General features: G+C 43.9%; 1 pseudogene; it reads right to left on the reverse strand.

Annotated features, from left to right (window-relative positions):
• Nucleotides 1–11,108: 11,108 nt before the first annotated feature.
• Nucleotides 11,109–11,667, reverse strand: LOC125168807 (60S ribosomal protein L12-like; annotated as a pseudogene).
• Nucleotides 11,668–11,887: the final 220 nt, after the last annotated feature.

Raw genomic sequence — 11,887 nt, forward strand, 5'->3', positions numbered from 1 at the left:
TGATGCTGTACCAATTTGGGGTTTAAGTCTTTAAAAGGACTAGCAGCTTAGGGGCACCTAGCTGTCTCACACAACTCTTGATATTGGGGTTGTGAGTTCGAGTCCCATCTTGGTGGAGAGTACTTTAAAAAAATTTTTTTTAAGTTTTTTAAAAAGGGGGCACCTGGGGGCGCCTGGATGGCTCAGTTGGTTGAGTGTCTGACTTCAGCTCAGGTCATGATGTCACAGTCTGTGAGTTTGAGCCCCGTGTCGGGCTCTGTGCTGACAGCTCAGAGCCCGGGGCCTGTTTCAGATTCTGTGTCTCCCTCTCTCTCTGACCCTCCCCCGTTCATGCTCTGTCTCTCTCTGTCTCAAAAATAAACAAACGTTAAAAAAAATTAAAAAAAAAAAAAGTGGGCACCTGGGTGGCTCAGTGTGCTGTGTCCAATTTCGGCTCAGGTCACGATCTCCCAGTTTGTGGGTACGGGCCCCACATAGAGCCCACTTCAGATCCTCTATCTCCCTCTCTCTCTGCCCCTCCCCTGCTTGCAGTCTCTTTCTCCCTCTCTCAAAAATAAACATTAAATAATAATAATGATGACAATAGATAGATAAATAAATAAATAAATAAGGGGTTCCTGGGTGGCTCAGTTGGCTAAGCATCTGACTCTTGATACTCAGCTTAGGTCATGATCTCATGATTTGTGAGTTCAAACCCTGCATTGGGTTCTGTGCTGATGGCACTTAGGCTGCTTGGGATTCTGTCTCTCCTTCTCTCTGCCCCTCCCCCATTTGTGTGTGCATGGGGGGAGGGGGCACGAGTGCACACTCTTTCCCTCGCTCAAAATAAATAAATAAACATTAAAAAATTATTTAAAAATTTAAAAATTAAAAAAAAATATATATATATATATTTTTTTTAAGGACTAGCACCTTCTAGTTCCTCCTTCTTGGAACCCATACTGTGAGGAAGTTCAAACAGCTGTGTGGAAGAAAAACAAAGTCCCTTATTAGCAGTCTTAGCTGCATTCCCAGCCAAGAGCCAATCCCAACTTGCCAGTCATGTGAGTCATCTTGGAAGTGGATTCTCCAACCTTAGTCAAGGCTCTCTTGGCTGATGTCACAGAAAGCAGAGACACAATGATTCCACTAAACCCTAACTAAGTTACAATATTTTGAGCCAATAAATGATTTTTATTGTTTTAAGTCACTAGGTTTGGGGGTGTTTTACATATCAATGAATAACCAAAACATATGGTAATATAAAAATCATATCACTAGTTGCCTCGGGAAAGAAGTGGGATCAGTTGCAAAACACAAAAGGGGATTTTCAGGAATGATGGAAATGGAAATGTTCTATATCTTGATTGGAAGAGCAGTTATAAGGATATATATATATATATATATATATATATATATCTCAAAACTGTTGAATCGTAGACTTGAAATCTATATATTATAATGCATATAAATTACACCTAATGAAGTTGTTGTAAACAAAAATAATAACTTTGATGATTCTCTATTAACTAGAATATAAAGACTAAGATCCTCACTTGCTGAGGCACTCTTCACAAAGTAGCCCCAGCCTGAATTCCCAGGATATTCCCTTCCCAACCTTTACACTAAAGCTAAACAAAATGATTTGCAGTTCCACACGGGCCCCGGCTTATTGATGTTGTTCTATCCTCCCGGTATGTCATTCCCCGATCTCAGGCTCCTCAAGTCCTAGTCATCCTGTGACACCCACCTTTCCCTATCCCTGTGCTGAGACTGTCTTAGTCACCACCTGCTCTTGCTCAAAGAACACTTTGTGAGAACTTTTATTATAATACTTGTCACATTATAGTGTAAGTTTTTGTTTACATGTTTCTCTACTAGACTCTGACTTTCTTCAGGAAAGAGAAAACTTTTTTTTTTTCTTTTTAGTGTTTATTTTTGAGAGAGAGGGAGGGACACAGAGTGTGAGCAGGGGAGGGGCAGAGAGAGAGGGAGACACAGAGTTCAAAGCAGGCTGCAGGCTCTGAGCTGTCAACACAGAGCCCTATGTGGGGCTCCAACCCACAAACCGTGAGATCATGACCTGAGCCAAAGTCAGACACTCAACTGACTGAGCCACCCAGGCACCCCAGGAAAGAGAAAACTTCTGATTCATTTTTGTGTCACCATAATCTAAGTACTGGGCAGGTAATAGATGCTCAGTAAATGATTAATGAATTATTATACATTAGCCAGGGGCTCCTTTCATTATTTTACTGGTGTTTCCCAGCCTTCTGTGGTTAGGTGTCTCTTGAGTCTCCATCCACTGCCATCCTCCATTATCTGCTTTTCCCTCCCTCTCTTTCTCTTTCTTACCTTTTGGCAGTCTCTAAAGGCTCACCCAACATCATGGCTGCAACCATTTTCTTCATTACAGATATCCCCAAAATCTGATATTAACAAATGTTTACTGAGCATTAAGGACACTATACCAAAGGCTGGAATACAAGGACTTATAAAAGAATCCAGCGTAAGTGAGGATTTGAAGGGTCCTAAACGTTGGAGACAAGAGAGCAAAAAGAACTGAATATCTGCAAGAAACTGAGTCTGTGTGCCCTAGAGAATAAGGAAACATTAAAAAAATTTTTTTTAATGTTTTTTATTTATTTTTTGAGAGGGAGAGCGTGAGCAGGGGAGGGGACAGAGAGAGATGAAGACAGATACCCGAAGCAGGCTCCGTGTTGACAGGCTGACAGCAGCAAGCCCAATGTGGGGCTTAAACCCACAAACTGTGAGATCACAACCTGAGCTGAAGTTGGATGCTTAACCGACTGAGCCACCCAGGTGCCCCAAGGAAGCATTCTTAAATGGGTAAGTATGAAGGAGAAATTGGTTTGGGGAGAAAAATAATGAATTTTGTCTTAGCCACATTGGGTGTCATACTATTACATTAGAGTGAAACAGTGTTACAAACAGAGATACAGAATTGTATTCATTTTTCAATGACGCTCCCCCCCCCAAATATATACATATAGTTTTTGCCTTCGTGAGACTTACTGAGGTGACAGATACAAATCAAAGGATTCTTTAAATAAATATAAAATTGCAATTTATAATGAATACTGCAAAGAGGAACATACTCCTATGAAATATATATAGCAGGTAGAATTGACCTGCTCAAGGCAGTTGGCAATGATTGTTCAAGGAAGAGAAGAAGTTGACTGTGGGAGGGAGGGAAAGGGTTCTAAGCAAAGGAATAGCATATGTAAAAGACTATAGCATAGAAATAGAAAGTAGCCTGGGTGGCTTAATCGGTTAAGCGTCCAACTCTTGGTTTCAGTTCCGGTCATGATCTCACAGTTCATGGAGTTTGAGCCCCCAGTTGGGCTCTGCGCTGACACATGGAGCCTGCTTCCAATTCTCTGTCTACCTCTCTCTCTACCCTTCCCCAACTCTCTCTCAAAAATAAATAAACATTAAACTAGGAGAGACCTGAGCCTGTTTGAGAATGAGAAAAGGGAGTGAGGAAAAAGGAATCCATTTAACATGTGAGGGAGAAAAGAATTCATCCAACCAGTTCCCTTGAGGAGATAGGAAACGATGGAATCCAGACACGGGTGGAGAGCACAGACTTAGACAATAAGCTAGTCTTGTCCTCTGAGGTAAGGAGAAGGAGGTGGTGATGGATAGTGACAGTGATTTTTTAGGGGGAGAGGAGTTTGGATGGAGTTCATGGTATTGACCTTTGTCTTCTCAGTAATACTAAGAGCTAACATTTACTAAGCATTCACCATGGCGCTGGCCTAAAAATTTTTATGCATTAACTCATTTAATCCCCACAGCGACCTCATAAGGTGGGTTCTGTTGTTATCCCCATTAACAATTAAAGAAAGAGTCCCTGAGAAGTGAGGTAATTTTAACGATATGAAAAAGGTAATAAATGGCAGAGCTCATTTTTCTCCCCACGAGGTGTGGAGGAAGGCAATTTGGCAAGATTAAAAGAGGAAGTGGTGAGAAAGGAAGGAAATAGGGAAACTGGGGACTTGAAGAATATAAGAAAGTTTAGAATAGCCAGAGTGAAAAATATGCTACTGAGGAGGGCACTGTTAAATCAGACCTCTCCCAGAGAAGCAGGCGCTTATGTTCTCCTGCGAGAACTCCTCCACTTGAAGAATCCACATCTGAGATCTGGATAATTGCTCACTCAGTTTTAGGTGATTCGGCCTTTCTTTTCAGGTTCCTGGGTTCTGGGTCTACCCATTGGACAGGAGTCTCCTAGTAAAGCTGAAAATGGCAGGGAATTGTCCTATCAGAGCTGGGCCTGAAGCCACCCGCACACCTGGGTAATTTTACTGAACCTCGTAAAGAGCATGTTTTATATTGCCATTAGAATTGGGGTCTCAGGGGCGCCTGGGTGGCTCAGTCGGCTCAAGAGCATCTGACTCTTGATTTTGGCTCAGCTCATGATCTCATGGTTGGTGAGTTTGAGCCCCATATCAGATTGTACTGGTAGCACAGAGCCTGCTTGGGATTCTTTCTCTCTCTCCCTCTCTGCCCCTCCCCTGCTCTCTCTCTCTCTCTCTCTCTCTCTCTCTCTCAAAATAATAAATAATAATAAGTATTAAAAAAAATTTTTTAAAAGAATTGGTGTCTCAGGGGTGCCTGGGTGGCTCAGTCGGTTAAGCATCTGACTCTTGGTTTAGGCTCAGATCATGAGCTCATGGTTTGTGAGATTGAGCCCTGAGTCGGACTCTGTGCTGACAGCATGGAGCCTGCTTGGGATTCTCTCTCTTCCCCTCCCCTGCTCTTGCTCTCTCTCTTTCTTAAAATAAACATACATTAATAAAAATAATAAAGTGAGTTTAAGAGGAAAAGATAATTTCTTGCTGAGCTCATTCCTGCAGCCCTTATCACAGGTAACAAACCTGCTTTTTCTTTTTTTTTTTTTTAATATATTTTATTTATTTTTGATAGAGACAGAGCACAAGTGGGGGAGGGGCAGAGAGAGAAGGAGACAGAATCCGAAGCAGGCTCCAAGCTGTTAGCACAGAGCCCAATGCGGGGCTCGAACTCACAAACTGCCAGATCATGACCTGAGCTGAAGTCAGACGCTCAACCGACTGAGCCACCCAGGCTCTCCGGCACCTGCTTTTTCAAAACCAAATTTGAATTTGCTGAAAACTTTTTATATGTTCCATAATTATTTACATCACCAAGGAAACTGAAAAATTTACAAGAAGCCAAACTGTCTCTATTCTCTTCCTCAAATGTCAGTGGTGTGTTGGCAAAGATTCCTAGAGGAGTGAGAACAGAAAAGCAGCAACACTAAAAAGCCAAAAACCTCCTCATATAGAGACATCAATCAAAAAATGCCAAAACCCAAATTGTACTTCACAGAAAGGCAAATTGGTTTCAGAATAGTTTCCAGGCAAATTTGCATCATTGCTATTACTTCCTCCAGCAATATTTTTTCACACGAAAACATTGTGAAGAATAGCAACTTCTTAATGATAAATAATTCTTTTGAAGTACGGACATACACAATTCAGTATTCCGGTTCACATGGACATACACACAATTCAATATTCCAGTTCACATGCACAGGTAAAGCTAGTTTGATGAGTTTTCATGACTCACAAGCATAAATAGTGGCATAAATACATTACAAACCGGGAAGCCTAGAATTCAGCTATACAACCAATTGGGAATCAAACTCAGATACAAAGATGTACAGATCCATTGTTCCTGAGATGCGAACAAGGAGCAAACACAGCACAGAATGGAATTGGGTGTAAGAATGTGTCATGTGAATCCGCCCACGGACAACTCTGGGAGCTGTTCCGGAAATGGGAGGAGGCTGTCATCACCTCTCCCTCGGTAGCACCATGTGCTTCAGAAATCATTTTTGTTCTGGAAGTGCATTTTGATATGCCTGCTCCCTTCCCCCATTTCCTTCTTCCCCACTCTGGAAAACAAACTTGAGGCTCACTAACCTCTGCATTTGCTGTCCGAGAAAGGAAGCAGGGGGAAGTTTTGCAAACCCAGGGAAGCAAGGCTGCCCCGGGCATCGCCCAGACGGGCACGCTCTCTGACTCCTCCTGGTGGACACGGAGGGAAGGCCAGTTCCTTACAATGAGGTGGAAAGAACGAACTGTGGCCATTTGAGAGACCTCCAGCAGAGGCCAGTTCAAAGGGACTGATGGGTAGGTAAGTTTTGACCTACTTCTTTGTTCCTTGTGGACAGACACAAGAGGAGTGATGAATGGCAACATCTAGTCCTTTACTGGAAAAAGAAGCCTACAGTTTCTCTAACGGTACTTTGCAAAGGTTTGGTAAAGATAAGCATTGCCTGACACTAAAGCAGACCAGTTGAGAAGGTCAAAACCATTACATTAACAACTTACCACTGCTATCAAGCCGCAGTCCTTGGGGCTTCTCACGTGTCAGCAAATACTTTTTGAAACAGAAGAAGGCAGTGTTCTAATTACTGTTTCTAATCAGAGACAGCTGTTGTGCATCCACACGAGCAAATAAATCACAGATTGAGGATGACTTGCGATTGTGCCGTTTAACCTGAAGCTCTCTTCATGTCTTTTCAGTAACCATCTATGTTGCCCTGAAGACCCACCAAATGTCTGCCTCTCCTAGCAGAAGAAGATACCTACAGACTATGAAAGGCTGTCTTTCCCCTGTTACTTCTGCTCCTGGACAGGCTAAAACCCTCTGCCTGAGTGTTTACGTCGTATTTCATTCCCTCTTAGTCACTGCGTAGCTACATAGATTTTGGTCTTTACAGTTCTACCAGAGATCAGCTCTTCTTTTCTCAGTCATTTGTTCTACTCTCCTGTTGTTAGAGTCATCTCACCAGAATCATACAGAAAGCCCTCCTTCCTACTCCATTATTTATTTCTGTACAAATTTCATGTTAATGCCCCTAACACACATATATACTCACTCGGTATTTATATGGGGTCCAGATGTTCTGGGCCCAACTAGACTTATTCTAAATGGATTTGCAGAGCCTGAATCCATAGCTCTTGGGGAATTTGGCCCTAGAATACTTGCTTAACTAAATGAAGGGAGAGCAAGGCTATGAGTTGTGAACATGCAAGGTGGACCATTGTCCAGAGAGCCAAAAACAAGACCAACTGAGAGGACAAACTTCATGTCAACCCCAGTGAACAGGTCATTGTTTTCCAAGTTCTTATTAACATTTCTGACTGGCTTAGGAGATCGAGAAATTCTGAAAACATACCAGTAGCACCCTTTCTGACAGTCAGACTGAGGGATTGCCAGCTTGTATGTTGAGGAAGCAATTTCGTCCTAGGTTACAGCCATCACAATGATCACCTTTGTTGTAATTTGCAATATGCAAAGCATTTTATGAGAGCGGATCCAATCTTTGCAGCACTCTAGTGAAAAGGCCGAGAAAGTGTTCTCGAGTCAAGAGGGTCCACAAAAGAGGACACAAAGCAGAATGAGAGGGAAAAGTCAAGAAAGAAAGAGACAAAGTGAACTGTTTTCAGAGAGCTGTTGGTATCTCAACCCTTGTGACATGGGACCCTCTGCCTGCATGGGGGTGCAGGAGTGCAGCAAAGCCACTTGGCTTTGCTAGTCTCCCCAGTTCTGAGCTGCCAAGGGTGTTGCAGAGGAAACCCGGGAAGTTAGCCCATAGATCTTCCCAGGGATGGGGACCATGGAAACACTAGGCTTTACCATTAATTAAAACTGCAAGCTTCCTTCCTTATTTTCTCACACAGATTTCATGGGTCACTGTAAAATGTTACCCAGGAATTTGGGTTAATATTGTTATGAGCAGAACCCTGCCTTTCTGCCTTTCCCTCCCGCCCTCACATTCCTATTTTTTTTCTGCTCCTGCTGTTGCTGCTGTTGCTGTTTGCCTTTTTCTCCTCCCTCAGCATCACTCACTTCCTCTCCCTCTTCTGCATGAGTCTTTCTCTCCCCACTCCTCCTCCTCACTGTTTTCTTTCTGTGCTCCTGCAGGAACCAAACAGTTCCACTGTAAGGACTCTGAAACACAAGGAACAGGCTGTGGTTGACCTTGTTGGTGAGTGGAAGACACCACAGGATACCACACTGGTGTCCCAGGGCCAGTCAACCTGGGCTGGGCTGGAGTTTCCCTGCTGGCCTGTTGGCAGCAACTCAAGGGAGTCCAGATGATTCTAGAAAAATCTCTGGCCCAACGACAGACAGGCAGAATTGATTTTAAGCCCCTAGAAATGTTGAATTGGAATCAGGTTGAATCTGGGACCCCTCATAGCTAACACAGAACATAACCTAAACCTACAAGGAGTCCAATGTGGCCTCCCTCGAGGGCCATTAAACCCTGAGCATAATCAGGAGCTCCCTGGGACGGTGCTGGTGAGAGGGATGTCGGTGCTGGGATTGCAGACTGGCAGGCACACAGGCTACTTCTTGACGGTAGCAATGGGAAAAGCCCAGAAACTTCCTGCTGGAAAGGAATATGGTTCAAGAGAAGCTACTGTACTCCCAAGGATCTCAGGAAGGGACAGTGCTGGGCTGAACACATCATCTGCAAACTTCTACTCCTGCGTGGTGCCAAAATGCTGTCTTAAGACCAACAGTGGTGGGTACATGCACACACCTTCTCCTTGTGGAGAAAGATGCCCTTTCTGGTGCTGGGAGCTGATTACATTCTGGTTTAACATTTGTTTTAAAATATTATAGAAGGGGCACCTGGGGGCTCAGTCGGTTAAGCGTCTGACTTCAGCTCAGGTCACAAGCTCACGGTTAGTTCGTGGGCTCGAGCCCCGCGTCAGGCTCTGTGCTGACAACTCAGAGCCTGAAGCCTGCTTCAGATTCTGTGTCTCCCTCTCTCTCTGCTCCTCCCCTGCTCGCACTCTACCTCTCGAAAACAAATAAATGTTGGGGCGCCTGGGTGGCTCAATTGGTTAGGCGTCGACTTCAGCTCAGGTCATGATCTCACGATTTGTGGGTTCGAGCCCCACGTCAGGCTCTGTGCTGACAGCTCAGAGCCTGGAGCCTGCTTCTGATTCTGTCTCCCTCTCCCTCTGCGCCTCCCCTACTTGTACTCTCTCTAAAATAAATAAACATTTTTTAAAAATTTTAATAAATAAATGTTAAAAACTTTTAAAGAATGTCTTCAAGAATGTTTAAAAAAATATGCATTATAAAAGGTAACATTGTGGCCTTATGGAGTCCATTTTTCACTTCCTCACCCCAACTGAGTGGATGTCTGCAGCTAAGAAAAGGAGTTGCACCAGTGAATGGGCAGGACTAAGGACCATGAGCTAGACCTGAGCTGTGTGAATCACCATCCTTGGGGTTGGAACAAAGGAACTGCCAGAGCAGCTAAGAGAAGATAATCTAAAAGACAAATCTAAAAGGCAAGAAGGTTTTTTGTTTTTTGTTTTTTACCCAATTAATAATGATGGTAGAAGTATTTGGGATCCCTAAAGGCAAACTGTATGGTGCAGACATGGGCAAAATGGCAATTATCCTGACAGCAGTAACTTCTAGAGAAAATAAGCTGCAGACTGAGTGAGAATAATGTAGTGGAGAGATATGACTTCTTCATCCAAAAAATTAAGAATTTGACTTGAAAACATGGTAGAGACAGAAGAATCCCAGAATCACAGAGCTAAGAAGGAACATGAAGATTATCTACAGTCCTTTTTGTTTACAGGACTAGGATGTACTGGGGTAGAAGGACTATAGACAGGGTATTTCAAGTCAGAGAGGTAACAGGGGTCAGTAAAGGAAGTCCTGATCCTGGCAACCCCAGCAAAGGGCCAAGGAAGCTTCTGGTTTTTGCAAGATAAGCCTGAAGCCAAGGCGATCCATTTACTAAAGACCCAGATAAGACATAGCACAATGAAATTCCAGACTCTGGGACACAAAACTCTGCCCAAAGCAAAACGGGAATGACTGGGTACCAAGCAAGACAAGAGGGTTCTCTAGCATTCAGGTGGAAAACTAGCTAACAGATCCTGGTCTTCCCAGGATCTGAGGTGACACAGAAAGGAACAGAAGGTAAGAAACTCACAGCTGGGTTCAGTCTTCCTGGGGCTTTTGTGTGCTCTGGGAAAGATCCGGCCATGGAAAAAGTCAACAGCTTGAACATAGTCATAGGATAAGAGTTAGAACAAGCTCTAAATGAGAATGAGGTCTTTGTTTCTTTTTCTGAGATTTTTTTAATTCAGAAGAATTCTCTGTGCATATCCCTATGTGTATACTTCTCCCTTCTGCCCATATAGCATTTGCTTTAAGACAATGATTCTTGGGGCACCTGGGTGGCTCAGTCAGTTAAGCATCTGACTTCGGCTCAGGTCATGATCTCTCAGCTCTTGGGCTCAAGCCCGCATCGGGCTCTGTGCTGACAGCTCAGAGCCTGGAACCTGCTTCAGATTTTGTGTCTCCTCTCTCTGTTCCTCCCCTGCTTGTGCTCTGTCTCTCTCTCTCTCAAAAATAAATAAAGATTAAAAAGTTAAAAAAAAATAAGATGATTCTCAAAGGGGTGGAGGGTGAGGAGAAGGAAGGGAAGATTCCTTGGGGAGGCAAGAAAGAAGGGGGTAGTAGGTATTTATAGTTTGTAAGATTACCCAGCTGTTGTTCCCTCCACCTCTTTGAGAACCCTTGCCCAAGAAGTCACCCAGAGGGAAGAAGAAAGCAAGCTGCTTTGTGGGGGTCAGCATGCCTTCTGTTGGCCCACCAAGAGGTGTAGCAAAGGGAATATGGTTTAAATTATTACCATGTTGGGGCACCTGGGTGGCTCAGTCAGTTAAGTGTCTGACTCGGTTTTGGCTCAAGTCATGATCTCGCAGTTTTGTGAGTTTAAGCCCAGTGTGAAGCTCTGTGCTGGCAGCCAGGAGCCTGATTAAGATTTTCTTTCTCCCTCTCTCTCTGCCTCTCCCTCATTCACACTCTTTCTCAAAATAAATAAACTTAAAAAAAAATAAAACAAATCATTACTATATTAATGGTGCATCCAATCGGGAATTACCCCAAACGCCTTTTTAATCCATTCGTGCTGCTATAACAGAGTATCATAGACTGGGTCCATCATAAGAAACAGAAATTTGTTTGTTTGTTTGTTTTTCCATTGGTTATCAAGTGATCTTTTGTTGAAATATTTTCTTTTGTAGCCCTTAACTAGCTGGGCATTCCACTGCACTGCTATTGCTGTCATCTATGATTTCATGAGGGTGGTGGCCATCAACACTGCAGCCCACAGACTGGGCAGTTCCTAGGATCTCTTTGATGGTTCCAGAGAGTTCTCCAGCTAAAGGTCAGTGCCATATCTTTCGGGCAATGTTGAGAATCTCATCAAAAGTGATATTTCCACTGTGCTTGTTTTTCTGCCTCTTTCTGTCTCTTGGCGGTTCCTTGAGGGCTTTGACAATCAGGCCGGAGGCAGAAAGTACCATTTCAGTCTGGGCCTGTCTGTGCTACATGGTCAGTTCCACTATAATCCTTAGACCCTTCTAATCACCGGCTGCCTTGGCAATGTCATTACCAACGCTTTCTGAAGACAGTCCCAGCGGGCTGATCTTCAGGGCCAGGGAAGACATGGCATGGACTTCGCCACTGGTGTGCCTCAGGTATACGACTTTGATTTCATTGGGGTCGAACTTAGGCAGCATGGTGGAGGCGGCTGGTGTCAGATGCACCTGGATTCGGGACAACCAAAGACAGTTTTACCTTTGCCTCCTCCAAGCCAAAAGCCAAAAGAGAAATTTATCTCTCACAGTTCTGGAGGCTGGGGGTCCAAGGTTAAGGCACCAGCAGACTTAGTGTCTGATGAGGGCTCACTTCCTGGTTCAGAGACAGCCATCTCCTTGCTGTGTCCTTATATGCTGGAAGGATCAAGGTTGCTCTCTGGAGTCCCTTTTATAAGTGCACGAATTCCATTCATGAGGGTTCCACC

This window comes from Prionailurus viverrinus, chromosome B3, assembly GCF_022837055.1.
Source record: "Prionailurus viverrinus isolate Anna chromosome B3, UM_Priviv_1.0, whole genome shotgun sequence".
In the NCBI taxonomy this organism is placed as follows: Eukaryota; Metazoa; Chordata; class Mammalia; order Carnivora; family Felidae; genus Prionailurus; species Prionailurus viverrinus.